The sequence below is a fragment of the Meleagris gallopavo genome, chromosome Z (assembly GCF_905368555.1).
Source record: "Meleagris gallopavo chromosome Z, MGAL_WU_HG_1.1, whole genome shotgun sequence".
NCBI classification, from domain to species: Eukaryota; Metazoa; Chordata; class Aves; order Galliformes; family Phasianidae; genus Meleagris; species Meleagris gallopavo.
The window spans coordinates 46,133,440-46,161,374 of record NC_139435.1 but is presented as its reverse complement, the minus strand read 5'-3'; the positions used below and the strand labels follow the sequence as shown (position 1 = coordinate 46,161,374).

Genomic DNA, 27,935 nt, shown 5'->3' with positions numbered 1-27,935 from the left:
AAGAGAAAAAGGGAGGGAGGGAGGGAGAGAGGGAGGGAGGGGAGGGAGAGAGGGGAGGGGAGGGGAGGAAGAGAGAGGGGGGAGAGAAAGAGAGGAGGGAGGGAAGGAGGGATGGACAAAGGGAGGGAAGGAAGGAGGGAGGGAGGGAGGGAGGGAAGACTGACTCATGAGCATATGCCATTTCAGGGTACTCTAGAATGATATAGCTTCCTGCATGCACATGCACTGACAGCATCAGAAACCAGAGATGAATTACCTAGTCCAAGGCAGACAAAGGGAAGCAGTTATGTCCTTAGCCATTCTGCAGGCTTGTGAAAGCCTGGAGGACCACCTTGATTGCCACTTCATTGCTGCCTGCCAACACTATGGCAGCTGAGCTCCAAAGGTCAAAATGATGGGAGGAGATATAAAAGGGCATCCTATATCATTTTGGCATTTGTCATCTTCTCAGTTCACTGAGCATCCCTCAGTCCTCCAAACAGGTTAGGAAGGAGTCTGAGCTCTCTCTCCTTTGTTCTGTCTTCTGGTGTTTTTTTTTTTGGTTTTTTTTTTTTTTTTTTTTTTTTTTTATAGCCACAGAGATTGCATATCCAATAATCCATTTTTCAAGTTGTTTCAAACTTTCCTCTTATGTCTCTAAAAATTTTCTTTGTATTTGGATCTTCATTAAAGACAGGATGACCTTAATATATAGATTTTATATCACTTTTATTTATGACAGTGCTATAGGAGTTAATACCTACTCAAGCTTTAAGCATTATTTCTATTTAATAAAAACAAGGTTATAAATAAAAATAAAAGTAGCTATCATCTCTCTCAAACAAATCAAACAAAAGTTAATCAATACCAAGCTTGTATTTCCTGAAATACTAGAAATTTTGAAGCATTAAGATTCCTGAGGCATTATGCACAGAAATAAAGACAATGCATCTACAGCCATAATATAGCAGTATCTTTTATATATTTTCCCTAATATAACTTGCTGTCTCCTTTGTTTCTTTGACCACCATGGCATATTGAGCAGATGTTCTTATTGAGCTTTCTCCTGTGAGGGAGAGGTCTTTCTCTGGAGTGATTACAGCTAATTTATAACTCATCAAAGTATATAAAAAATTCAGATAGTTCTCCCACATAAGAGATAAGAGATAAGAGAGCTTCAAGAAGTGATGGCTTTGGAATTCAGCTGAGATCAGAACTAAGATTATCTGATATTTCAGTACCATGTTGCCAGCAGGTGTTTAATATTTTCATATATGCCATTTGGCCTCACAAGACCAACAGGATTTCACTTTGCTGTTCTAATTGCATAGACTTACAGTTTGTTTTTTTAGTATCTCAAGGTTAGTCATTCTCCCATAGGATCTGTTCAATCCAGACTGACATCACTTCCTTACCTATCTACAGAGATAAACTAGAACTGAGCCATTTAAAGTGCTGCAAATAAATTTTAAGTTATGTTGAAAGAAAAAACCCAAAGTATTCTGTTTCATGTAAATCTTGAATATGCTAAATCCCAGCTATTAGGAAAAGTAATGAAAACCATAGCATGAGCTTTATGGTACTACATAAGATTCTTCTAGATGCATAGAATCATAGAATGACTTGGGTTGGAAGGGACCTCAAGGATCAAGTTCCAACTCCTCTGCTACAGACACAATTACCAATTGCTAGATCAAGCATTAGATCAGATTGCCAGGGGCTCCACCTAACCTAGCCTTAAACACGTCCAAGGACAGGGCATCCACATAAAGAGAAAAAGATGCAGTTACGAAACACAGTCAACTCCGTGAAAATAGCAGGTGCCTGAAAGTGCTTTCCTTTTCAAAAAAAAAAAAAAAAAAAAAAAAAAAAAAAAAAAGACATAATTATTGTAATTCGCTTTGGTTTGAACATGAGCATGTGCCTTGAATCAGTGGATGAAAGAGCTTCTACAAGGCAGCAGAGCTGACAAATTCAGAATTCATAGAACAGGATGGCAGACAGACAGCAATGGGCATCACAAGGAAAACTCAGCAGACTGGGAAAGCAGTTCTTGGCTGACAGATTTAGCATATCTTGTGCAGTAGGGAAGGAGATCGAGACCAGTGCTCAGTGAAAGCTGAACTAGCACAGTGTCTTATGAAAAAATAAGGCTCTGTTTCAAATAACTTTCACCTCCCACATCACTCAACAGTTCTTTGCCTGGTGCTTTAGTCTTGGCTGCAGGTAAAAAAAATCAGGTTCCTCCTATGCCTGCACGTGATGAACCACTACACTCTAACTGGAACTCTGTCCTTGCCATATCAATTCCATGCTGCATAAATAATTAAACATCTGCCAACATGAACACTAGCACTCAGATGACTCACCCAAATACTAGGTGAGTCAGACAAGTTTTTTCTCTCTCAATAATAACCAATATGACTGGAAAACAGAGACAGATTCACATCTGGCTGCATGCTGTGTTGATGAATTTAGCTGGATTTATCAATGTGTTCTGCGATTATTCTGTCAGTGTAATGATTCTTTTTTCCACAAAATACTCAAGTAGTTAGCGAGAACAGACAAGTGGCTGTGTCAGTGGTGGTGAGAACACTTGACTGGGAGGTGTGAAGGCTTGATCACTTATTCAGAGCAGTGGAGTTTCAATAGGAGACCTGAGAAGACTCCTCTCCCTCCTTTTCCCTCTCCTTCCGAATACTCGACAGACACTGATAAGGCAAATGAAGGATCATGTCCCTCAGGAAATAAAAGTCCTGCATTTAAGTGGTTGCTCTAACCCAGCACTACTTAGATAAAGGGGCATTTTCACCTGTTGATTTTAATATACATTTTTCTCTTCATTGTATAAGAAATGTTTGCATTGAATAAATTATTTTTGTAAACCAGAAAAAAAGAAGGCACAAATTATGGTTTCATTCACCGTAACTTTTTTTTTTTTTCTCAGATACTCATCTTAGAAGTCATATTTAACTTTTCACTGCTCACTTTTCTTACCTTCACTCTAATTTAAAGTAGCAAAACTGGTTCAGATTTACTAGGAAAATTAAAAACTGCTAACACATCTGCTATGTAATTTACAATCAATAAAACACACAGGCAATCAACCAGAATACTTTTTAAAACTCATGTTATCTACATGAGGTAGATCTACAGCACATACATGGTAATTGGAGAACTGCAGGACCAGCTGGTGAAGTGTGCGGAAAAAAATTGGACCCAGTGTTAAAACCATTCTGAGCAACTGCAAAGCAGGATTGCAGGAACTGCAGAAAAGGTCATTGATAATGCCTGTGAAAAGCCATGCAAATGCTAGAGATCACTTTTATACTGCACTATACAAGAAGTGCTTCTATTCCGTTTTGAAAAAAATGTTGTCTAAGTGGCAGAGGATGTGCCTATGTTTAGTATGTCCAGTAATATTCAATCTGAAAAAAAACTTCATTTATTCTGGAAAACATCAGCATTGCATCAGAAAAAGGACCTTATCACACTGAAAGGAAATCAGACAGCAAAAAGATCTGGGAGAGTGACTAGGAGAGATTAAGACTGGTGATGCAGTAAGACTCCACAAACTTTCAGTGTGAATATATGTCCACAGAGGAAGAGGAGTAGCAACTTAAGGGAAACTAAACAGAGAAGAAGAAATGCCATGAAAATCATTCTGACAGTTAATAGTGCCCAGTTGCTCACCATAATTTTTCAGCATGCCCTTCAGATTGAATTTAAACAAATACCTGAACTTGGAAAAGTTACTGTCTAACACTAATTACTGTTCAAAACAAAGCAGGAGCTTAACCATGAATTTCTCACAAGACTTGGAAGCACTTCGATCACAGGTAGAACACACTTCTTCAATAAAAATTATTCAACTGGTTCAACCTTGCATTCTCCCATTGTCTACCCAGAGAGTATGCCTATGCTACTGACAGATGTGCAGTGCTGCACTACCTACACAATCACAGAATGCGCCAGTTCAGCTGCTGTAAAATCTAACCAGAGAGCTCCTTCAAAGTATAATTACCTCCACAATTCAGAATTCTTAAGTAGTTTTTTTGCTAATTAACAGTGACTGCTTCAACTAATCATGACCTCTCACTCATCACTAATGGAAAGAACTGGTTCAATGAACATTTCCACTGCACCACATTGTGACTACACCTACAAATGCACAAATACAAGTTAGGAATTCAGCCCTTAATTTTATTCACTGCAAATAAGGACTTTCAACTTTCAAGGAGAGACCTTCATTTCCTCTTGAGTTTTTCTCAGTGCATCATATCATAAGAACTAACTCCAACATCATCAGAAGGGTCATGGAATAGGAATGCAATGTGCAACTCTGCCACACAGTGTCTGACACATAGCTATATAGCTATAGAGACATGAAGCAAAAAGAAGCAAAAATATAAATTTCAGGTAAGTTTTATCAACAGGAAATATCACTCCTATCTGGAAATTGTATCAGCACCCAGGCCTCTTTTGGTTCTTTTTAAACCAGGTAACTGTTAAGTTCTCATCTACCTTCTTATGATTCTCAGAACACGTGGTCAAGGCCAAATAGTTTTAGACTAGTTTGGAATAGTGTTAGTTTACTTTCACAAATGCAGAGACAGTATGTTTTTTATTATTATTACTAATATGTAAATATGATGGGACATTTTCTTTTAAACTGCATTCAACTATTAAGGCTACATATTGGAAAATGTATTCAGACTGTTTGCCTTGTTCTTGTTGAATTTATTAGGCAGGCCTGCTTGTGAAATAATCTCTTGGTGTCAAACAGTTTTCTCAGTATGAACCTATGTAGCTGTCAAGAAAGATCTATCCTGCTAAAAAGGTGAATATCCATCTAATCTTAGTTATCCTGTACAACTTGCTCTTTTTGTCTTGAAAGTCTGACACCAAGAATGCAACCATTTTATAAGCTTAGGTTTAATAATATTTATCAAACATTTAAAAATAACAAGAACAGTTCTTCTATTATCTTAAAAGCTAACAGAAATGTATAAATAGGGGATTCTTTTCTTAGGGTTAAGGCAAGTCCAAATCAACAGTAAAGATACTTAAAATAAAATTCACTCAAGCCAATACCAAATTCTGGCTTTCTGTTGCCTAATTTAAGTAGCCTGAAAGATACTTCTGGCTCCCTCTGCATAACATGTCATTACATCTATTTAGGGTGTATATCACCAGTTGTGTATCCTCAGGTTTCCACCTACCAGCAAAACACACTACTTCTTACTCTACTGAGAATCAGCACAAATCTATGAATAGATAGATATACTTTCTGGCATATTCTATATTATATGTTTATAATTGCACCGTAAAAGAAAAAAAGTCACTGCAGATGTATGAATCTATTTCTTAATAAAGAAATGCCAACCTTAATCTGCAGGAAATGCAGAAATTTTGGCTGTGTATAAATACTGATTTTTTTTTTTCCTCGCCTGGATTCTGATCTGCCTATAAGCTTCAATAATCCAGCTGCTAGCTAACATCTCCTGAATATGATTTTGTTAAACAATATAATTTTCTAGGTCTCAGAAATAAAAACTAATGAACAACTTCCTTCATTTTTTCCTTGAGGTTCTTTCGTTAGAAGAATCTTAAATTCAGTATCTAGAAAACTACTTCTTTCAAATTGAGCTTCTGTACAGTGGATTGCATGAAAGCTTTAATCTGCGTGGCTCATCTGCTTATACAAAGAAAATAATGTAATTTAAATGACATTCATAAAATAATTTTAAATTAGGTAATGTTACCTTCTTTGTTCATCTTCATCTTAAGTGACAAAGAAATTTCTCCACCGCTGGAAAGAAATATAATTTCATTGGCAAATTACTTCAGTTATGCCCTTCTGTTGTGAAGGTGCTCACAGAAATGTTCAGAGGGCTGAAAAAAGACATTATTTAATCTCTGTTGGAATTATCTAACAAAATAATGCACAAAGAACTGGATAAAAAGATACTAGCTTCATCTAAAAATTAGCTTACAACACAACACAAGAAAGGACTAAATAAGTTTTTTTACTAACTACAGTATGTTTAAAGAATTCTTCAGTTATGAAGATGTAGAGTGTTGGGTTTAAAAAAAGACATACACACACAAACATCCGTATATAAATATTTTTAAAAACTACAAGTGAATCAAAAACAAAAAAAATACTTCTTAGATATTTTAGGAGTGAAAAATATTTGTGAAGCATGAAAACCTCACTGTGATTATTTATTGGGCTATTTGACATAAAATAGCATAACTGTCTCTTTTTTTTTTTTTTTTTTTTTAAATCTAAGCAGTTATTGTAGCTTATCCTAGCTGGCCAGTTCAGCCAGTTAGCTGTCCACTGTTTGTAGTAAACAGCCAGTGGCTCAACTTGAAAGGAGCAAAAACTCTGCAGATAGGAAACCCTTTTCAAATACCTTGATCCTCTTTATAGATCAGAGTAAGAATCCTATGATTAGAATTTTGCAGGGAGAATTTTGTTTCTCACCAACAGGGATGGACTTGTTAAGGAAGTAAAGGTTGGGGGCACTTTGGGTTGTAGTGATCATGAGATGGTGGAGTTCAAGATCCTGAGTGGAAGAAGCAAAGCAATAAGTAGGATTGTTACCCTGGACTTTAGGAGAGCCAACTTCGATCTCTTCCGGGACCTACTTGGAGCTATCCCGTGGGCTCGGGTGTTAGAAGGTAAGGGGGCCTCTGAGAGCTGGTCAGCATTTAAACAGCTTTTCTTCCAAGCTCAGGATCGGTGCGTCCCTGTGAGCAAGAAATCGGGAAAAGGTGGCAGGAGACCTGTGTGGGTGAACAAGGAGCTCATGTGCAAGCTCAAAGGAAAGAAGAAGGTCCATGAAATGTGGAAAAAGGGTCTGACCACTTGGGAAGAATATAGGAATGTAGTCAGGGCCTGCAGGGATGCAACGAGAAAGGCTAAAGCCCGCCTGGAATTGAATCTGGCTAAAGTGATAAAGGATAATAAAAAAGGCTTCTTCAAGTATGTTAACAGCAAAAGGAAAACTAGAGAGAATGTGGGCCCCTTACTAAGTGAGGGGGGGTTCTGGTAACGGGGGATGCTGAGAAGGCAGAGATACTGAATGCCTTCTTTACTTCCGTCTTCAGTGAAAAGGCTCTCCCGCAGGTTTCCCACACCCTGGAGGTTAGTGAGAGGGTCTGGGGAATGGGAGACTTCCCTTTAGTCAGGAAAGAGGACGTGCGTGAGCGCCTAGGCAGTACTAAGGTCCACAAGTCCATGGGACCTGATGGGGCGCATCCACGGGTGCTGAGGGAGCTGGCAGAGGTCATTGCCGAACCGCTCTCCATCATTTTTGAGAGGTCTTGGATAACAGGGGAGGTCCCTGAAGACTGGAGGATAGCCAATGTCACTCCGGTCTTCAAAAAGGGCAAGAAGGAAGATCCGGGTAATTATAGGCCTGTCAGCCTCACCTCCGTCCCTGGAAAGGTGATGGAACAGCTTGTGCTGGATACCATCTCCAGACAACTGGAAGAAAAGGAGGTTATCAGGAGTAGTCAGCATGGGTTCATCAAGGGGAGGTCATGCTCGACCAACTTGGTGGCCTTCTATGATGCTGTCACATGCTGGGTGGATGGGGGAAGAGCGGTAGATGTAGTCTACCTTGATTTTAGAAAGGCATTTGATACTGTCTCCCATGACATCCTTATAACAAAGCTGAGGAAGTGTGGGATAGATGAGTGGACAGTGAGGTGGGTTGAGAACTGGCTGACTGGCAGAGCGCAGAGGGTCGTCGTTGGTGGTGCAGAGTCTGGCTGGAGACCTGTAACCAGTGGTGTCCCCCAGGGGTCTGTGCTGGGTCTGGTCTTGTTCAACATCTTCATCAATGACCTTGATGAGGGGATAGTGGCCACCCTCAGCAAGTTTGCTGATTATACGAAGTTGGTAGGATTGGCTGACACGCCTGAAGGCTGTGCTGCCATTCAGCGAGACCTGGACAGGCTGGAGAGCTGGGCAGTAAGAAACCGGATGAGGTTCAACAAAAGCAAGGGTAGGGTCTTACACCTAGGGAGGAATAATTGCATGCACTGGTACAGGCTGGGGGATGACTTGCTGGAGAGGAGCTCTGCAGAGAGGGACCTAGGTGTCTGGTTGTCCTGGGTGTCCTGGACAGGACAGGTTGGCCATGAGCCAGCAGTGTGCCCTTGTGGCCAAAAAGGCCAATGGCATTCATTAAAAAGAGTGTGTCCAGCAGGTCGAGGGAGGTGATCCTCCCCCTCTACTCTGCCCTGGTAAGGCCTCATCTGGAGTACTGTGTCCAGTTCTGGGCTCCCCAGTACAAAAAAGACAGGGATCTCTTGGAAAGAGTCCAGCGGAGGGCCACAAAGATGGTGAAGGGCCTGGAGCATCTCCCCTATGAAGAAAGGCTAAGTGAACTGGGCCTGTTTAGCCTTGAGAAAAGACGACTGAGACGGGACCTGATCCAGGTTTATAAATATCTGAGGTGTGGCGGCCATAGCGGTGAGGCCAGTCTCTTTTCAGTGGTATGTGGAGACAGGACAAGGGGAAGCGGGCATAAGCTGCAGCATAGGAAGTTTCGCACGAATGTGCGTAAGAACTTCTTCACGGTGAGGGTGACGGAGCACTGGAACAGGCTGCCCAGGGAGGTTGTGGAGTCTCCTTCTCTGGAGATATTCAAGTCTCGCCTGGACGCCTACCTGTGCGACCTGGTGTAGGGAACCTGCTTTGGCAGGGGGGCTGGTCTCGATGATCTCTAGAGGTCCCTTCCAACCCCTACAATTCTGTGATTCTGTGATTCTGTGATATCCCAAACTGCTATTTTAATTTAAATCATCTACAAAAGATACTTCTACTCATTCTGCCTAATAACCAGCAAACTTTCATCATACATTTTTCTTTTACTGTTTTTCATGCATCTATCTCTGCTTCCTTAGCACACTGCTAAGGATATATTTGTATTTTCACTTGCATTTGTTGAAAAAATATGGGGAATACTGGGTTAACTGTTACCATGCAAGGCATGATTTTTAGTAACTTGGCATAGCCAACAACTGTAAAATTTCACCATTCCAAAAACATTTGCCTCTCCTTCTCATATGAATGGTTTCATAGATTATTACTTGGAATTTAGGCAGGTGATCTTAATTACATCTCTGGTGAATAAGATTTTCTGCTATTTAAACAGTTTGCTTTAAATAACTATCCTCATTTAAAAAGAAAAGATGGAAAACCTTTGGTCTCTTCAAGATCGTTTCTAGTTAAGTTCAGAAGATGCATTTCCATATGAAAAGTAAAATCAACATTTTCTTATTATATCGATTTTCCACCAACAGTAACTACAAAGATTCTCAGTCCTTCCAAAAAGAAAAAAGGATCGTCGTCATATTTTTATAACCAATGAATATTTTCCACATCAAGTACTTCAACAAATGACAAAATAACAGCTTGCAATATTTAAAATCCAGTTGAAAATACACTCCAATATACAAATATTTAAAATGATAAGTTCTTGGCAGCCTTATCTTTTGCACTTATATATTTGCAGTGACATCACTTCCACTTTATAATATTACTGTCAGATAGGAATCAAAAGTCTCATCGATGATTCACAGAGCCTTATCATTAGAAGTCAGATGTTAGAATTTTATTTATTTATTTATTTATTTTGGTAGCAATTTCTCTGAAGATAAGTAAAGAAGAAGTAGATCCAGCTTTCTCTTCTGTGCTAGTTAGTTCAGCCACAGTGACCAAGTCCTTCACAGAGGATTATCAGATTATCTGTGTGGGCATACATGTTGTTGTGGTTTAACATGAAAGGCAGCCCAGCACCACACAGCTGTTTGCTCACTTCTCCCCCGAGCTGGACTAGGGTGAAGTAGAAACAAAACAGAACTTGTGGGTTGAGATAAAAACTATTTACTAGGAAGGAAAACTATAAGATTAAAAAAAATGAAAGAATGATAATAACAGTATATCCACACAACCACTCGCCTCTCATTGACCAATGCCCAGGTAACAATACAACTGTCCATTGATGGATGCGCAGCTACAAACACATCTCACCACCCAATCAGTCAACATATAACCAATCTCCAGAAGTGGCCCAGCCCAACTCTTTGGAGCTTTATGACCTCCTGCATGATGTCATGTGATCTGGAATAACCCCCTCCCAATTCAGACCAGATATCCTGGCTCTGAGCACCATGCCCCCTTGCCATTCACCATAATGGTGGTGAACCTTCCCCATTGAGTGGCCTGGGTCTGCACTCATCACTCACCAACAATCAAAATATTGGTGTGCTATTAACACTGTCTGCTGAAACCTGGACACACATACTGAAATAACAAATTTTAAGTCTAACACTTTCAAAAAAGATTGTGAGAGCCACATGTACCAGTAAAAACATTGCTATCAAAAAGGTATATTCTATTATAGCAAAGGAATGGGACAGAAAACTTCCAGCAGAATATGATTTAATAGACTCAAAAGACAAAGTGAGTACTCTGTAGTGAATCGTGTAATCTATAATTTTCCAGCAGCACACTAATAACTTCTGCAGACTCCTGTGCATGGCAGCAGATTCTGAATTATCTGAAAAGCTCAACAAGTCATTGTTATACTATTACCTCAGGACACTTGCCTATACAAACTGCCCCAAGACAATTCTTTAAAGCAGAAAAACAAATGGTTGCCACTTTCTTCTCTTTCACCAGCTCAATGACTATCAATCAAACTACTAGTAGTAACTACTCTTCAGCAGTGTGGAGATAAAAGCATTAGTAGACTTCAGTACTATAACTGGAAGTAAAGCCTTTTGAAATATACAAGTGGTACACCCTTTCAAATAATTTCTCACAGAATATGCATTTTTAAATATTAACCTCTCACTTGAGACATGTCCCATGAGATATCACAGGGAATACTTAAAGAAATATGAAAGCGATAGCGAAGTCTTTTTTGGTTATTAGAACATTACCCCAGTTCTTACTAGAGTAAGGAAACTACAATCAAGATGATCCTTATTAAAATAAACTACTGGCAGAATATGAATTTAAGCCTAAATACCAACAATGTCATATTGTCAGCAAACAAAATATAATAGCTGAAAACTGCTGCACTTGATTTAAGGTCTTATGGGGCAGAACGAGAAAAGAGGACATGCTGGAACTTCAGGGAATCTGTTCTTACAGAAGTTTTAATTTTTTCACAACTCCTGGGAAGCAAAAATAACGAATTGCCTTGCTCAGAGATGTAAGAGGTGTGCCACTCACACACTGACAGCATTACAGTTCATATTACCTCATCTACCTACAGGAAATATTCAGCTGAAATGGCAAAATAATTGGGACTAGACAGTTTGCTCCTTCACTCCCATTAAAATTCTCACTTCAACGGAACTGCTGATCTGAGTAAGTGTTAATAATTGCCCAGAGTAAGTGGCATATCATTTATGCCTCTTGTTTAAGTAAAATGCAAGAGGGATGGGTTTTGCATGTTTGAGGTGTTATAGAGTATTTCCTTACATAACATGGAAGCATTAAAAAGAGAGAGAGAGACATATATTCTTCAAAAAAGGACTTTTTGGGTCAGTTATAGGCTATAACTTGTAAACGCTGACATCTGAGCCTGTGCAGTTTTGGATGACAAAAACATTCGCCCATCCAAACCTCAGAATGCATCTGCAAACTCAAGCAATGATATGTGCAAATAAAAACTGACCCAAAACTGTGCGACACAGTTTCAATCCTACATGCTCCAAGGCCAGCTGGCCCCTGAGTGTGAGCAAGCCAGCTTGAAAGCTCATCTCTCTGCCTCTGGATTGCAGCTGGTCTTCTGCCCCAGTGACTAGAGGCAAATGCAGTTGGCAATATCTGCTGCTTCTTCGACAGCCAAGTGGCTACGGCTGCTGGCTCACAGATGTACTGCATGATCCGAAACCTTCCATACTGAATTTTTCAGAGGCACAGGCATCCTGTTATCTGAGGTCAAGTACAATTTCCCAAATTTTTAAAAGCCTCAGAAAACACGATTCAGAACAAAACAAACAAAGTGGCAGTTCCACCAGTAAAATCCTATTCTTTAGTTATATAAAGCATCTTGACATAGTCAGGACTAGACACCAGCATGGCTAAAATCTTTTCCTTATGGCTTCAGCTTTGATGATCTTGGAGGACATGCAACAGCAAGCAAGCAAGCAAGCAAAAAAAAAAAATAAAATAAAATAAAATAAAAAAAATCTATTGCTAGAGAGGGTTGGACTGCCTGGCAGCTCAGCAATAAAAAGTGTTTTTTCCTGTCTGAATAGTTTGAATAGTTGAAAAGTGGCAGCAGCACAGGCAGGAATGATGCTTCAGCTACACAACACTTTGTTGACATTAGTCCAACACTGACTGCAAACTGCCTTAATTTTCAGTTCTTTCAGTTTTGAGAATATCAGAATTGCTTAAAACCACTTCTTTCATGATATGAGCAATATTCATATGGATTGAAAGAATGTTATCTAGTGTCTCTGCTGGAATATCTGAGATATTTCTGTCATTAGCTGCAGGTTGCTCCAAAAGTAATGCATCCTATTTATTTCCATGGAAGCTACAACAGAAGTAAAGAGCACAAAACACTATTTGATTGTGCAAATTATTAGCTACAAAACACTATTTTTTAACATAGTCACCCCCACTCGTTATGCATTTTCAGCAGCCAGGAACAAAAGCCTGCATACTGTATCCATACACATCTGCATGGCTCTCTGGAATGTGGCTTGTCTTCCCAACTGTCATGACCACTCCTGAAACACAGAACCCCAGTGCTCACAGCCACAGGTTTGTCTCCATAAATGTTCAGTAGGCATCAACGAATGTCAATGGGTGCATTTTTTTCTTCATTAAATGACACACCTTTGCTTCGAACTTCCACATCAGATACAATTTTGTAACACTTCCCCTCTGTTGCCATCTGTCACAAAGTAACAAAATGGAATGAAATATCAGTAGGAAGGTTCAGCCTCTACTTCCACACCACGAACATCCACCTCTGATGTTGTGGGCCAACATCATAAAATAGGAGGCATTACTTTCAGAGCAGTCTTTGTACGCTTCTCACACCATGGATTTTCACTGACTATTGCTGAGACAACTAACAGCATCTGTCTGTACTACATTTAACAAATGAGTGTGATAAAATCAAAGCAGGCAGTGTACAGGAACTGATGATTTTTCATCTGAACAGCCACCTGAAAAAGCAGCACTTATTATCAAATTTGGTAGCTTAAAGAATATCTTATCTACTACTGAATTTGCAGTAAAATCAAAGCAGATTTGTTCAGATATTTTTCTTATTACTTCCCAAAATGTATTTTACGTATTGTTCTTCTTCAATCTAAATGAAATTTGTTTCCTTCAGGCTTGTGCGATGCACTAACACTTGGAGGTCTACAAGAGCTATGGTGCAATTGCAAAGCATTTTACTTGCTAAGCTGCCTACTGATAAGAAAAGGTTTCCAGTTCTGCTTACAAATACTCTAATGTCTTTCCCTATCTTCCTTCTTTCCTTTCTGCCTTCTTTGCTTCTTGATCACAGTCTATTTCCATCTCACCAATTTATCTTCAGTGTCTTCAAGGAAGACAGAAATAATTAAGAACGAAACAAAAGGAGATCACAGAAGATCAAACAAACGAATGCAACATCTGTAGTGTGCTGAAGAGGCACAACTACTTGTGAGACACAGTATAAACATTAAAATATTTCTCATAAAGGCCTACAGCTCAAATATGTAACAAGACCAATTGGATTCCAAGGCAAAGATAACATAGATCAGAAGAAAAGATCAATAAATATTCTAGAGGGAAATGTGTAAAGATTTTGTGATGAGTGCTCAGTCAAAAGTGTACTTATGTGAAAATGACTCTCTTGATATTATCAGGCAAAATGAAGACCATGCAAATTCCTTTCATGAAGCCTCTGCCTCAATCTCCAGTGAAATTAATGTTGAAAGTGATATAATCTGTTTTTTGGTTGGTTGGTTTTGATGGCTTTTTTTTTTTTTTTTTTTTTTTTTTTTTTTTTTTTGTGAACCTCTTTTGGTTCTCAATTTCTTAACCAGTAGAAATAAGAATATTGTAAAAGCTACAATTGTTAAACAGCTATGAATGTTCAAACCTTAGTTTCATTAAAATTTGACAATTACTTTGAAGGAAACAACCTCATATTGTAAAAAACATAGTTTTTGAAAGGAAAGACACTGCAGGCTGAGAAACTATAAATAATCTCAAATGGAAAGTAGGTTATTCAGCTGGCATGAAAATATTTCCTTTCATTTCAGACAGTGTGGAAAACTAATGATTTAGTATATTGGCTTTTGCTTAGATTTTTAATTTTTTTATGCATGTTGCTTGATTTCCCACGTCTGTATTTGTCTTCAATTACTATTTTTTTAATAATAATTTTTTGAGAACATGTAGGGTTATCTTAAAATGAGCACCTTCTTTTGCTTTTTTCCTTAATTCCGCTTCATACTGTTGAGTCATCGTGTCCATCCTGCTGAATTTTCCAAACAGAGGAAATGCATAACCTACATTTTTCACTGTAATATTAGCTTTTGCCTCATGTCTTCTTCCACAGTGGGATCAAGTGTGCTTCATTTCTGCTGTCAAGTTGACTTCTTAGCAGTTTTCTCTTTTTCCATGTTAAAAAAACCATACGACTTCATGTGAATATATTATCAAAAGATAATCAGCGTTAAGCTAAAAGTTGCAACAGTTAACGTTGAACTTGGTAAAAATTGAGGATAATAGAGAAAGTGAAGAGAATACTTTTTTTTTTTTTTTTTTTTTTTTTTAAGCACATAAAGATCACGTAAACCTTGTCGGGTTATTCCACTGAATATTTTTGCATAGCATTCATTGGCAGTGCCCCCTGGAGTTTCAGCTCACTGTTTATTATTCTTCAATACTATGATTCACAGTTATTAAGACTGACTAGTGAAAGATCACTACCACATGAACTGGAAGGTGACTGAATGACCGCAAACTAAAATAACGATGAATGGCAGTGAACAGAACTGAGGGAAATGAGAGCGTATGAGAGTGGCAGTGTCTGATGAGCCTTCAGGACTGGCATCATTTAGCAAACCTATTACTGACCAGAAAGATATATGTAATAAGAATGATAAAGAAATTTGAAGAGGTCTGTAAATAAAAGAGAACTAAGAACCATAAACAGCTGAAGTATAAGAAGAGACAAGACATTTATTGTGGGACAACAATCTTCTTGAAGGAAATTAATTACTGATATTACTGGCACTAGATGCTAATCTCCGATCTTTTGGGGGCAAATTTTAAATAGATTACATCTCAAAACTGAAGAGGGCTAGTTTTTATATATGCTCCCCAAAAGTAAACACATTCAACACAGTGACTGAAAATGTATAACATTAACTTCAGGATGGGTATGAGTTTCAGATGCCTTGAAAGTGGGTAACTCAAGAATTCATCAGCCAAAATCAAGGAGGCTTATGAAGTAATGAATTTGTTTGACAAGGCAAACCAAAATAAAAACCTGAAACCCTTCCTAACATATTCTTTTGGTTTATCAAGGGGGCCTTTGTTTCAGATGCCATTCTCCCAGTGTACATCTTCTCAGATCTTAGAATATAGTCAATTTTAAGTAGTGACAGTAAGAATTTCCAAATTATTTTCTAAAACAGCCCTATGAATTAGAGTATTTGCTTTTGTAAAAAATACCACCTTTTCTTACCTACTGGAAAAAAAAAAAAGAAAAAAGGAAAAGGAAAAGGAAAAGAAAAAGAAAAAGAAAAAGAAAAAGAAAAAGAAAAAGAAAAAGAAAAAGAAAAAGAAAAAGAAAAAGAAAAAGAAAAAGAAAAAGAAAAAGAAAAAGAAGAAGAAAAAGGAAAAAGAAAAAGAAAAAGAAAAAAATCAAGATCTTTGGAACAATGGTACTGAACATTTTTTAAAGTTGTTGATGTGATCTGAGGTGCTATGAAAAATAATCAGTAGGACTATGAAGTTGCCTGTCATGACACTGCTCCAAGGTAAGGGCAAACATAATATCCGTTCATCTTATCTGGGCTAGGTTAAAGTAAATAGGTTTCATTCTGCATGCTTTCATGATCAAATATTAGTGAGGAAAAAAATCTAACCTATGCTTAGAAGAAAGGAAACACAACATCCTTCATCAGCATTATAGATACAATCCTGTAGTTATTTATGTTTCCCAAGGGCAACGAATGCATACAGAGTGATGACCTGCGTGTGGAACTGCTCTTCAGCTGGAGTTTGCTAAGCATCACTCTGAAAATCTCTGGTATTTGAAAAGAAACATCACTATGAACACATGCCTTGGCTTTCCCCAGATATTTATTTCTTCAGCCCTTTCACTGCTGCAGCTGGCATGTCCTTTTTAAATTTCTTTTTTTTAGGTATTTTGTTTATTAACACGAGGAAGAAGAAGCGGAGAGGGAGAAGGAAGAAAAAAAAAAAAAAGGCTTTTCATGTTGTTGTGTACTGCAGAAGAAAAAAAAAAAAACAACGAACAACCAAATGAGAAGGGCTGGGAATGGGTACACCCGAAGGAAGAGCGGTAAACTCAGCAATGCGCACTGAGGGCCGTTGTCTCAGCGCTTCCTTCGGCGGGGCCGTCACAGCCCCACTACCAACCGAGGAAACCGGGCCACACCTGCAGGGAAAGCCGGGACAGAGCGAGCCCAGACGGCTGCACTCCGGACAACTACCGAGCCGCTAACCGCGAATCCCTCCGCGGAGGGGAAGGCTATGGACCGCCCCGCCCCTCGCCTTGCCTCCCCCTCCTTCCCCCTGCTGCCGGGGGTGTGTTTTCTTTCCGTGCCCCATCAAAGCCCCCTCTGTTATTGAAATACGAGGCCGCTTCCTCCCCGGCGGAGGCCGCTGGCAGGAGGCGGGGAGCAGCGGGGCGGTGTGGCCGCCCGTCGCCGCGAAGAAACGTCTCTTTGTTCGGGCGGCATGGCCCGGGTCCGCCTCGGGGCCGGTGTCTGAGAGAGCTCTCCGCTGTGCTTTCGCCCAGCCCGGCTGCGTCAGGGCCTCCTGCCCGGCACGAGGCGAAGGGCTCCGGGGCAGACAGTTCTTAGTCTTGCCATGCGAACGTGTGTTACTGTTACGACGGAATCACAGAATGGCTTGGGTTGGGAGGGAGCTAAAAGCCCACCAGCTCCAACCCCTGCCATGGGCAGGCTGCACCCCCAGCTCGGGCTGCCCAGGGCCTCACCCTGACTGCCTCCAGGGATGGGGCACCACAGCTCTGTGGGCAGCTGTGCCAGGGCCTCACCGCCCCCTGAGCGAAGCATTTCATACTCCCTCATCTCCCCTAATCTAAATCTCCATCCTTTTAGTTTAAAGCCACTCCCCGGTGTACTAACAGTATCTGCAGTTGCCTTCCATCTCATTTATAAGCCCCATTTAAGTACTGAAATGCCTCACTAATAGCCATGCACAACTGCCTTCATATATCTAGGCAGAATTCCTTTTTTTTTTTTTTTTTTCTTTTGTTATTATTTTTAAATGAGATCCACTGTGAAGTCACTGATTAGACACAGCAGTGCTTGACCCCTGTGTGGTGACTCTGGTAGAACCAGCGGCGTCAGGAGTGTTTTTGCACCAGGATGTGCAGGCTCTGGCATTTCCTGATCAGGGAGGATTGATGAGCTGCAGCCTCTTTTGATGGTGCTGGCTGAGAGTTTGACACCCACAATGATAAAAGCCTAGCAGGGTCCGGACTGAAAAATGATGTTAGAGACTTGCCGTGGATGTAACACAGCTACATGCTTCCATTTAGCATTTGTGAAAGAGGGAGAATGGGATGAACTGAATCGGCAAGAACAAGTTGCCTGGGTTACCTGGGTTTTCTAATCTAGCAGAATTTAGAAGTTGAGAAATTGTACATAAATTTTTTACTTCTTGTTGGAGGATCAAGCATCAAGAAATGTATTTTTTTCAAGTGAACGAAAAGCTGCAACATTTGTATTCAATATAGATAACATTATTTGTGCCCCAATTTGTCAAGCAGTAGTACATCAGGGCACCAAGACTGGTCTTTTTTTTCTTTTTTTTTTTCTTTTTTTTTGGGGGGGGGGGGGTGTGTGTGCAGGGTTGGTCTTTTTTATGATTACTTTGATCACATTTAGCAACAAAGCAATAACAGCACCTTTGTCTGCAGTTTTAAGAGGCTAAGTTTAGTGTGTTCACTTTGCATGCCATGTGATTTAGGGGGTTCGAGGCAAATACTGTTTATATTTTAACTGAATGTTTTGGAGTGCTCTGTGTCTCCTGATGTGAAATGCACCCCAATCCAGACATTTTTGGTGATGGAGGACCAATTTAACTTGAGGTTGTATTAAGAGATACTCAGGGACAGAAGCTGCTGAAGTTGAGGGCTGTGTGGTGCCAGTTTGGTGAGCAAGGCACACTCTGTAATTAGGGTGTGATGAGGGAAGCCGGACAATATTCCTGGATTAATAGCTCAATTGGAAGTTGAGGTAAAACAAAAGCACAAGGGGATCCTGTCAGGTCCAGCTGTTTCTACCCCTGCACACCCCCACCTTTCATGCATCACTTTCTCCCTGTCTGAAACCACCACGTTCCCACCCTTGGAGCTAATGGCAGGGTGGGGGCAAATAAGGAGGGGGGGTTGCAAGCAAGCAGAGGCAAGTGGTCAGAAGTATCACGTTTCTCAGGGTGTCCCACACCCTAAATTCAATGATCCCTTCATGAGGAACACTTTTTTTTTTTTTTTTTTTTTTAGCTCGGGACCGGTGTGTGGTGCAGAGCTTTTTTAGGTGCAGCTCTGGGAGGGCAGAAGCTGGGGGACAAGGAGGCTGGGGCAGGGACCTAGCAGGACAGGGCAGCGTGCTGGGACGCTCTGTGTGTGAGTGAGTGAGACAGACCGCGTGTGTGGGTTTATTTTTTCCTCTCATTCCTGGGGTCTGAATGGCAAGCACGTTGAGCTGTAATTAAGACATCTTGGAGGCGTACTTAACTTATGACGTGTTGCTTTTCTTTTCCTCTCGGTGAGAAAGTGGCTCTCTTTTTCCTGAATCAGGTCCTCTGCCACCCAGAGCCACAAAGAGACACTCGGGACATAGGCACACACACGCACACGCCAACTTAAGGTGAGCACCATAAACTTCCTCTGCACTTCGCTGTCCTGTTTCAAACTGTTGGAGAATTCTGAGAGCATCTTGACTCGGGAGCTCCACACAAGGTAAAGAAATAATCAAACTTTGGGGAAAGGTTTTTGCTCCTTTATTGCTTTGAGTCAGATGGGGACGCAGTAAGCAACTATAGCATCAGCTGCAGGGCTGTACTGAAAGGACTTTCAAGCAATCTAGTTTGGCAGCTAAGGGGGAGAGAGGGTGAAAGACGAATTGAAACTGACTAAGTTCGGTGTGTTTAAGTGCTCTGTGTTACCAAAGGAGAGATCATATTGCAACTGCAGATTCAGTCTGAAATACTAAAGTTGTATACTTCTGCTCTACAGCTTCCTCCTGTGGGATTATACATTTCACAGAGATTTGTCTTTCTTGTAGAATTTCTCCTCCCTGTTAGATGCTTTTAGAAGTTTTTAGGATGCAAGAACAGGAGGACACGGAACTGAACAAGAATCTCAAGGGCTGGAAGTGGATTTGTGCAAAGTGCAAAAAAAAGATCTTCCATTTGGAAGGAGAAAGATTTTGATAAGATGCGATAAATTACATGCTGAAATCATATTTGTCTATTTATTTATTATTATTATTTTTTATCAGAGAAAGCCTAAGCAACATTTGGCACAAGTTTCTGTATCTGGACTCATTCATATGGATTGGATGGCAGAGCATTATGAATGTGTAGCTATCTACAAGTTAGCTGGTCAATCACTATGATAACTTTATCATTTACTGCCTGTTTGTTTGCTTCTTGGTCAAATACCTGTAAAGGTGTCAATCAAAATGTTTTTCATAGCATGACAACTTGTGTGGCAAGTTTAGATAGAATGCATTTACGGGTGTAAATTAAGGAGATCTATTGTTATCATTAGAAAGGAAGATTAATTATTGTTTGGATCTTTCAGGTCAGAATATATTCCCCTACATGTTGTGTGATGTCATAAATTGATATAACTCCTGCAAGAGGCTCTGGAAAACTGGCCGTGTGCAGGAGAATCCTATGAATTACTGACAATGATGAGTTTGTATTAATGATTAGCAAAACTATTTTAGTGTTTAAATACAGAAAGAAACCTATTGGTTTTTTTTTAGGAAAATGTTAAGAAACATGGCAGATGAAAGTATAGGTGCAAGAAGTCTGTGTAACTAATATACACCCTCTCAGTAAACACTTTCTGAAGATTGAGCATTTAGAGAATGTAGAGAAATGCATCATAAACAGGAAAACTATTACCAGTTCCTCCTCCAGAGAGAACCAGGAATTACCATTCTCGCATCAATGAGTGTCACACAGAATGCCAATTCCTTGTGCTACAAAGACAGCTCATGCTTCCTTGGTTTTTCATATCTATTGGTGGCAGACCTTCAACTCCTGTAAAGAACAACTAAGTGGAGTTGCTCTGAATCTGTTGAGAACCTAACGTGTGTGTACTTACCTGTATTAAAGTTAGTAACAAGCACAAAAGAGAAATTTGAAAGAAGAAATAAAAGCAGAAAGGAAGAGAAAGAAAAAGGTTAATTTGTGATGTTTTAAACACAGCAGTTAAAGCAAAAAAAGAAGATTTATTTGTTAAAGAGCAGCTTTTCCGAGTTGAATAATAAATCTGTCAAGGTAATAATCAAGACACTCCTGGTCCGCTCTGAAGATGTGCCAGAAGGCCAGTTTTCCTAATAACCTTCAAGAACATTCTAATGAGAAAGAAGAAAAAACATCCATGTCATTATGAAGAAGTGTTATCTATAGCAGTGTCCTATGCAGAGACATGACTGCCAGTGTAATTCACAGTAAAGCACACTTTCCTTATGAAGCTATGTTCAGTTTCCTCTCATTTTCAGCTAGTAAGGCTAAAACAACTAGCAACTTCTAAAAAACAGGAAGAGTAATTATGGTAGTACAAAGGTTTGGAGTTCTGGGAGAGAGGCTTCAGAAAAGAGTGGTGACTCTGTCATGTTGCAGTGCACCTTTGTTTTTACAATTTGTGATAGGACAAGAAAAGCATTTTCTGCTGCACTGAGAACTCGTCAGTCTCTGATTTTATGCTGAAATGTGAGCAAATGAAATATTGTTGTTCACTGTTGGTCACAGTATGGAGCCAAAAGAGCTGGTATCAATATTTAGTTAATCAAGTCACTTAACCTCCCAGCCCCTCAGTAAAAGTCAGGAAATAATATTGACCAAGCTTAAAAAGAGATTGAGGTCTTCAAGAGAAGGGTGACTTTGTAATTACTTGCATTTAAATGTACTGAAAGTTTTCCAATTTTGTGCAAGGATTAAAGAGTGAGTATTGAAATTAATAATTTCTGCTTTTCATTTGCAGTTGCACTGAAGCAGTGGTTAAACTACCCTTGGAATTTAAAATATTTGCATTTCTAGATTTCATTGTGAACCTGACAGTGTATTTCATTACTTAAAACTCCCTAAAAATGAAAAGTACAGTTGAGGGGGGAAAAAAATCATTTTCATATTACAAGCTGCTTCTGTTGCTTGTGAGGAAGTATTAGACATTCCGTCTCCACTGTTAGTAACTGTAGGATACAGTACTGGGCTTGAAAAGGTAGCTTGTAATTTGTAGGTTACAAAATGTTCTTTGGGGAAAAAATTCTGAATATACTCAGGATTTCAATCAATAGCGTTTAAGGAGGATTAGAGGAAACAGCTGGCTAAACAAATATTAGGTGTAGAGTGGATGCAGTGGTATAAATTAATAATGCAGTTCTTTATCTGCTGTATGAATGGGAGGTTTTGTGGAGATAAGGTGCCCTTAAGGCGGTCACTGCGTGCCACCTAGTGGATACTGAGAATAGTTTTTCCAAATATGTATGTATTTTAATCCTGAACATCTGTAACTAATCCAGGTGCAATCTAATTCTAAGTGGTTAGTTTTATTCAGTTTTACCATGAAGAGCTATCGGCTAACTTAAAAAAAAAAAAAAAGAAAAGAAAAAAAGAAAAAAAAAGAAAAAAAAGGAAAGAAAAATACATTTTCAACAGTTTCTTTCTAAGTGCCTGTTATATCTGCTAAAATTCAGTTTGGGGTTTATTTGATGTAATTTGCCACTGGTATCTGTTTATGAAGAGTTGTTAAATCATTCAGTATTAAATATCTAAAAATTAACAGTTTGACATACCAAACTGTTACTGAGATTTTTGCGGAAATATTGTAAATATTGTGGCAGAATAATCTGTGTTTGGCAGTAAGGATTTCAAGGCTCCTTCCAAAACTCAGTTATCATGTGGGATGTGCTGTTGTAAAGCTTCCTCTTGTTTTGTTTTTGAGTGTGTTGTCAATGATAGGCATGGACAAAGAAAATGTCAGATTATTTCTGATGCTCAATGAAAGGTCAAAACCCCTCTCCATCTTCTTTTCCTGTGCATGTCATTTATCTCCACCTTCTTTGGACCTCACACACACTTAACTCTTGGAATAGTAAAGGGAAATGAAAATTGCCCTTTGGTCCACTGCACTGTTTATTCTGTAGGAGACATTCAGGTGCTATCAATAATATAATAATAATCATAACTCTAAAGAATCCAGTGAAATGACAAGATTTTAAGTAAGCATACATCAATCCGGATGTACTTTGTAACTGTTTATGTTATGTGACCAGCTTATGTGATTTCACCACCATCAAAGCTCCTACTACAGTCATCTCCCAGGCACCTAAAAGCAGTGAAAGATCTATTGTTCTCATCTTACATTATTCAAGTAAGTGCCACAATGGCTGCTATGGCAAAGACATATTAAAATAATTGGCAAAATGTAATTCCCTGTGCTTCACTCCTTCCCGATTTTCATCGCTGTCTGAACAGTAAATCAAATAGCAAGTCCACACTTAGTAGAACAAACAGATTTCATGTCCTTCTCATTTACTTAGCTTTGAGAATGCTTTTTTTTTTCAGTTGTTGTTTTCTTTCAATTAGTACAACAGAGCGGAAATCCTGAACATGATCAATGGCTCTGAAAACAAACATTTAAAAGATGCATTAAGAAATCTCAGAGCAGTAATCTATATGAAGACTCCACTGACTGCTCTGAAAACATTTATTAAGAGTTACATGAACTAATGCTATAGGAGGTTGCTAGTATAATGCATGAGTTAATGGCGAAAGCAGAAAGGAGCTCCACCTTTGCATCAATTAGGTGGTCTACAAATGAAAGCCTTGGAAGGTAAAATACCACAGCAACAAATAGTCTAATTGATTCGATGCCATGCTTCATAGGGTAGCTACCATTTCTTTTAACTCTGCCTGGCCTGGTACTGTGAATCACAGGAGCTGCAACTGGGAACCAAACCCAGAGAGTAGAGAAGGGAGCATTGCAAGGCAGAAATCTCTCCCAGAACTGCATTTTCCGCTAGAGTCATCACACATAGTCCAAGACATTTCCTAGAGCAGGGCACATCAGATGCTATGCCGTGGTAGGATAAACATCATTAATTGTCTGACATTATAGAAATGAAATCACGAGACCAGAAGGATGTGACTGGATATATGCCTCCTGCTTCAAAAAATGTCATCGTGGCATTTGTCTAGCAGCAGAAGGCCATTGTCTTGAGACAGTTTTCCATTAATAATATTCCCTAATTACTTCAAATGCATACAGCTTACAGAGAACATATAGCAATTGAGACAGGTTAGATTAGAAATGTGTTTGGAAGAAATCTAGGTAGTAGAAAACAAATGTTGTCTGGATGCCATGTCATCTGCATTGTGTCAGTAAATGTTTGTGCATTATGCTGTGAGGTAAACTGCCATCCCACGCAAATACCATTTATTTATTTTTAGTATTTTTTTTATTATTTTTTCCCTACAATGGCAGGTCGTTGGTCATTTGTAGTTCTTCACATACAGGCTACTACCCTCAATAATTTCATTATTGATTATTCATTGTTCCTTTAGTAAGTGGCAATCAGTGCTTGGTGCTTCTGTTTTAGAAGATCTTATATGCAAGACATGGTTACAATACCACCGTGCTGTTAGATTCTGATGCAGCAAAACAACATATTACAATCTTTACATACATCAGTAATTCACACAAATCAGTGGAAACTCAGATAGATCTCAGGGAATAAAGCTTTCTTTTCTTTTCTTTTCCTTTCTTTTCTTTTCCTTTCTTTTCTTTTCCTTTCTTTTCTTTTCTTTTCTTTTCTTTTCTTTTCTTTTCTTTTCTTTTCTTTTCTTTCTTTTCTTTTCTTTTCTTTTCTTTTCTTTTCTTTTTTCTTTTCTTTTCTTTTCTTTTCTTTTCTTAATGGTCTCCATAATTTCCAAATGGCAGTAAAAAGGCAGTGCACAAAACTCCTAGCCTGCAAATGTGTTTATTATAAACTTAAGTACTTAGTTGATGTCAGTAAAGTGTCCTTTTAAGTAAAATAGTGTATATTTATGGGGAGCGGAGGAATCAAGGCCTGCACCTGTGAAATCTCTGTGTCAAAGAACTACAGGTTCAATGTAGGACAAAACTTGACATTGATTAAAAAGAAAAATCTTCTCAAAACTTGCAGTAGGAACTTAATGAGTGTTCATGCATTTACTAACATTTTAAAAAATATGTGCCACACCCCAAAATGTTTATGTGTTGGTTGTTTTGTTCTATAAACATATTATAAAACAAATGAAAAACCCAACTCTGAGTACTTAAAAATTATGCTATATATATGTATATATAATATTAAGTATATACAAAAATACTGGCTAAAATGGGGAAAGCTCATTGCAACATTTCCTACTTTGTAATAGTTGCAGAATAATTATCATATTTGTCCCAAATAAGAGATTTATAAGAATCATATCAGAAAAAGCAATGTTACAGTAGGTGCAGTACTTGTTCTGAAATGGCAGTGATTAATATCTGCTGCAACTTTGGCAGGCTTTAATGGTGCTGCCACCTTTTGCCATGCCCTGCTTATTGCCTGAGCTAATTTACTCCCGCATGCTCAAATGCTGCTCATGCAGTAATTAAGCTCTACGTTTTTTATTTTGTGCAAAAAAAAAAAACATGTAATTAACGTTCATACCTTTTATAACTTTCATTTTCAGCTAAACTATGTTTCAGGATTTTCAAACGTCTGAAACAAAATGCTACATTTTGGAAAACGTTTGTAACTTGTTTCTTCAGTAGCTTTAACTGTGTTGTTCCAAATAGGTGTACAAAGTGAGAATCTGCAAGTGAGAGCAAGTCAGACAGGCAGGCATGTTGTTGTGCTGTTAAGATGTTACTGTATGCATTTGCTGATCATTTTTTCTTATCTGAGCATATTTTCAGTGGTGTACATGACTACTGAAATAAAAATTATATTCACGAGGTGACTGTGTTTGGCTGTGAATGTGGTGGTATGTTTACTCACATGTATTATGTCACATTATTCTGATGTCTTTTGGAGTCTAAATGTTCATCTCTTGCAAGTCAAGAACTGATAGGACACAGTAAAGATGTTGATCAAATATTTTTCAGATTTTGCCCACGTAAAACGGTAACTAAAGAGGATTCAGCTGTTAATATTGATAAATGTAACTACAGCCTACAGTGGCTTTAAATATTGAATAAAACATTTGATAAGTCATTGTAATCTGTCTGAAAATCTATTTTCTCAAAAGTAGTTGCAAATGAAAAAAAAAAAAAAAAAAAAAGACAGAAGTCAGGAGATTAACTAGCTTTTTTTAAAGACTGCCACTACCTCTGAATGCCAGGGAAGGAAGCTTAACATTCAGAGTCATTCACTTGGTCAGTGGTGCCTACCATGGCATGTTTGTGTGACTGCTAGTTTGGGGTAATGTGGTCGCATTGCTGAGCACATAGCCTGTAAATCAGAATAAAGACTTGCACTCCAGATGTGTGGCATGCTGGTCTTAGGAAATACTGGGGAAAAAAAAAAAAAAAAAAAAAGAAGAGCAGGTGAAAAGCTGAGTGTATGTACGGCAGCAAAAGGAACAGTGCATTTAAATAAGCAATGGTACATCCTGGGAAATCGAGCAGGAAAAAATATGTAATTTTTCATCAAGAATTTCTCAGAGTAAATCAAAATTGTAATGAAACATTTGTTGATGTGCTTCATAAGGTTCTCTTTAATGTCACTGTCTGGTCTTTAAGGCAATGGGTTGTTGCATCTAATTTCCAGGCATTTCTTTCTCTTTACCTCATGAGCAGCTAAGACAAGCATGCAACTATTAAATTTTCAGAAGCAAGCTCTGTATCTGACTGCATCTGCGTTTTAATGTACATTCCTCTCTAATCAAAACAGACAACAAGAAAATCTTTCAAATCCATTAGGGCATTCCCTAGTAGGATGGGACAGTGTTAGTTGGATGTGTGACATCTTCATAAATAAAGCCAGGAAGGTACTTTCTTGATGAAACTTGTGTGACATGTTTTCAAAACCAGTTAGAAAATCAATAGCTCACTGTAAAAACAGAAGCACTTACCCAATAGGATTTTGCCAGGGTTACTCAGTTTTGGTACTCTTCGGTATTTTCATTAGTTACCTGGATAATAGAACAGAAAATACACTTAAGTTGTTAGAGAACATAAAACTGGGAGAGCTTACTGTATTTTGGAAGTTATGCTTTGAATGGTTTTGCCTAATTGGAGGGAAGAAAAATAATAAAAAAAAAACCTTTTCAATAAACACCATGTGGTGAACTCAGGCAGGAAGAAAACGATGTGGTGGGCTGAATAAAGCGTAAGGTCCTATTTAAGCTTGTTCCCAGTGTCAGTTGCTGCATCTTCAGAGCTGTATAGACCAACCAAAGAAAGTAATAAACAAAATGATAGTTAGGTAACACAACTTGAAATAAAGAACAGAAAAACCTCAACTAGTGAAGTCAAAAAAGACATTCTCGCTAATGTGTATCACAGTACTCCATTAATTTACTTTGAATATGAGATTAATAGAAACTTTAGATTTACTGTATTTCAAGAAGTATGGAACAAAATATGCAAAAATTGTGAATTGAGTAGAACCTTATCAAGAAATAATAGCTGCCTATCAGATACCTCATTCATAGAAAAAACTGTTAATGCACAAGCATTTATTTCTGAGGCTGGAGTCTTAGATCCTCTGAAGTCATGTGGCAAGAGTGACTTACTTAATTTCTAGTGCATCTGGTGATAGCTGTAAGTTCTATTATTTTATCTGAGGAATGCACCATTACTGAATTACTACAATTGTTTGTTTGGACTCTGGTCTTTTCTTGACATTATACTGGGAAAACATGACTTTTTATTTCCAGTTGAGTATGAGTTTGAGCAGATCTATATTTCTGTGACTTGCAATGTATAAAATAGTCATCTCAGGAAACAACCTTCCTTCTGTAGATAATGATAGTCATTAATACATATATATATATTTAATATTAATGCCAACAGCCAAGAGAGTATCACATTAAAGTAAAATCAAATCTTACAGATGTGGTGTAATGATGGGGCCCAGATATAGGAGGACAAGAAGTCATCCTAATAAATATATCTGAAGAGAAGGAGCTGAGGATCTCCAGTATGGAAGCACACCATCTTTGGATTCCTTTGTCACCAAGCAGACAATGTGGCCTATTTCTTGTATCAAGATTGAATAAACCAATGACCCAAAGCCATTGGAAATTCAGGATAATAAGCTTAGTTCAATAAATTTTGGTTTTCTGTCTTCAAAGCCCACACAAATGCCACCTGTGGCAATGGCTGTTTTGATTGTGGAGTCAATCCCGTTGTGTCTGCTTCAGAGAAATTTATAAATATATAGCCTTTGTTCTCCAGAGGTATAGCAGAAGCAAGAATTTTCCTATT

The 27,935-nt window shown here is 38.6% G+C and overlaps 1 protein-coding gene across 2 annotated transcripts in view; it reads left to right on the top strand.

The window, feature by feature from the left end:
• The first annotated feature begins 18,714 nt into the window (after window positions 1–18,714).
• The window catches only part of HAPLN1 (hyaluronan and proteoglycan link protein 1), a 97,582-nt gene continuing 88,361 nt past the window's right edge, over window positions 18,715–27,935 (top strand). The window contains exon 1 of one of the 2 annotated variants that reach the window (XM_085213683.1): window positions 18,715–19,125. The gene's annotated coding sequence lies outside the window, so the exon portion shown is untranslated. Of the gene's footprint in view, window positions 19,218–27,935 lie in introns of both variants that reach the window. The other variant, XM_085213681.1, reaches the window with a different exon arrangement.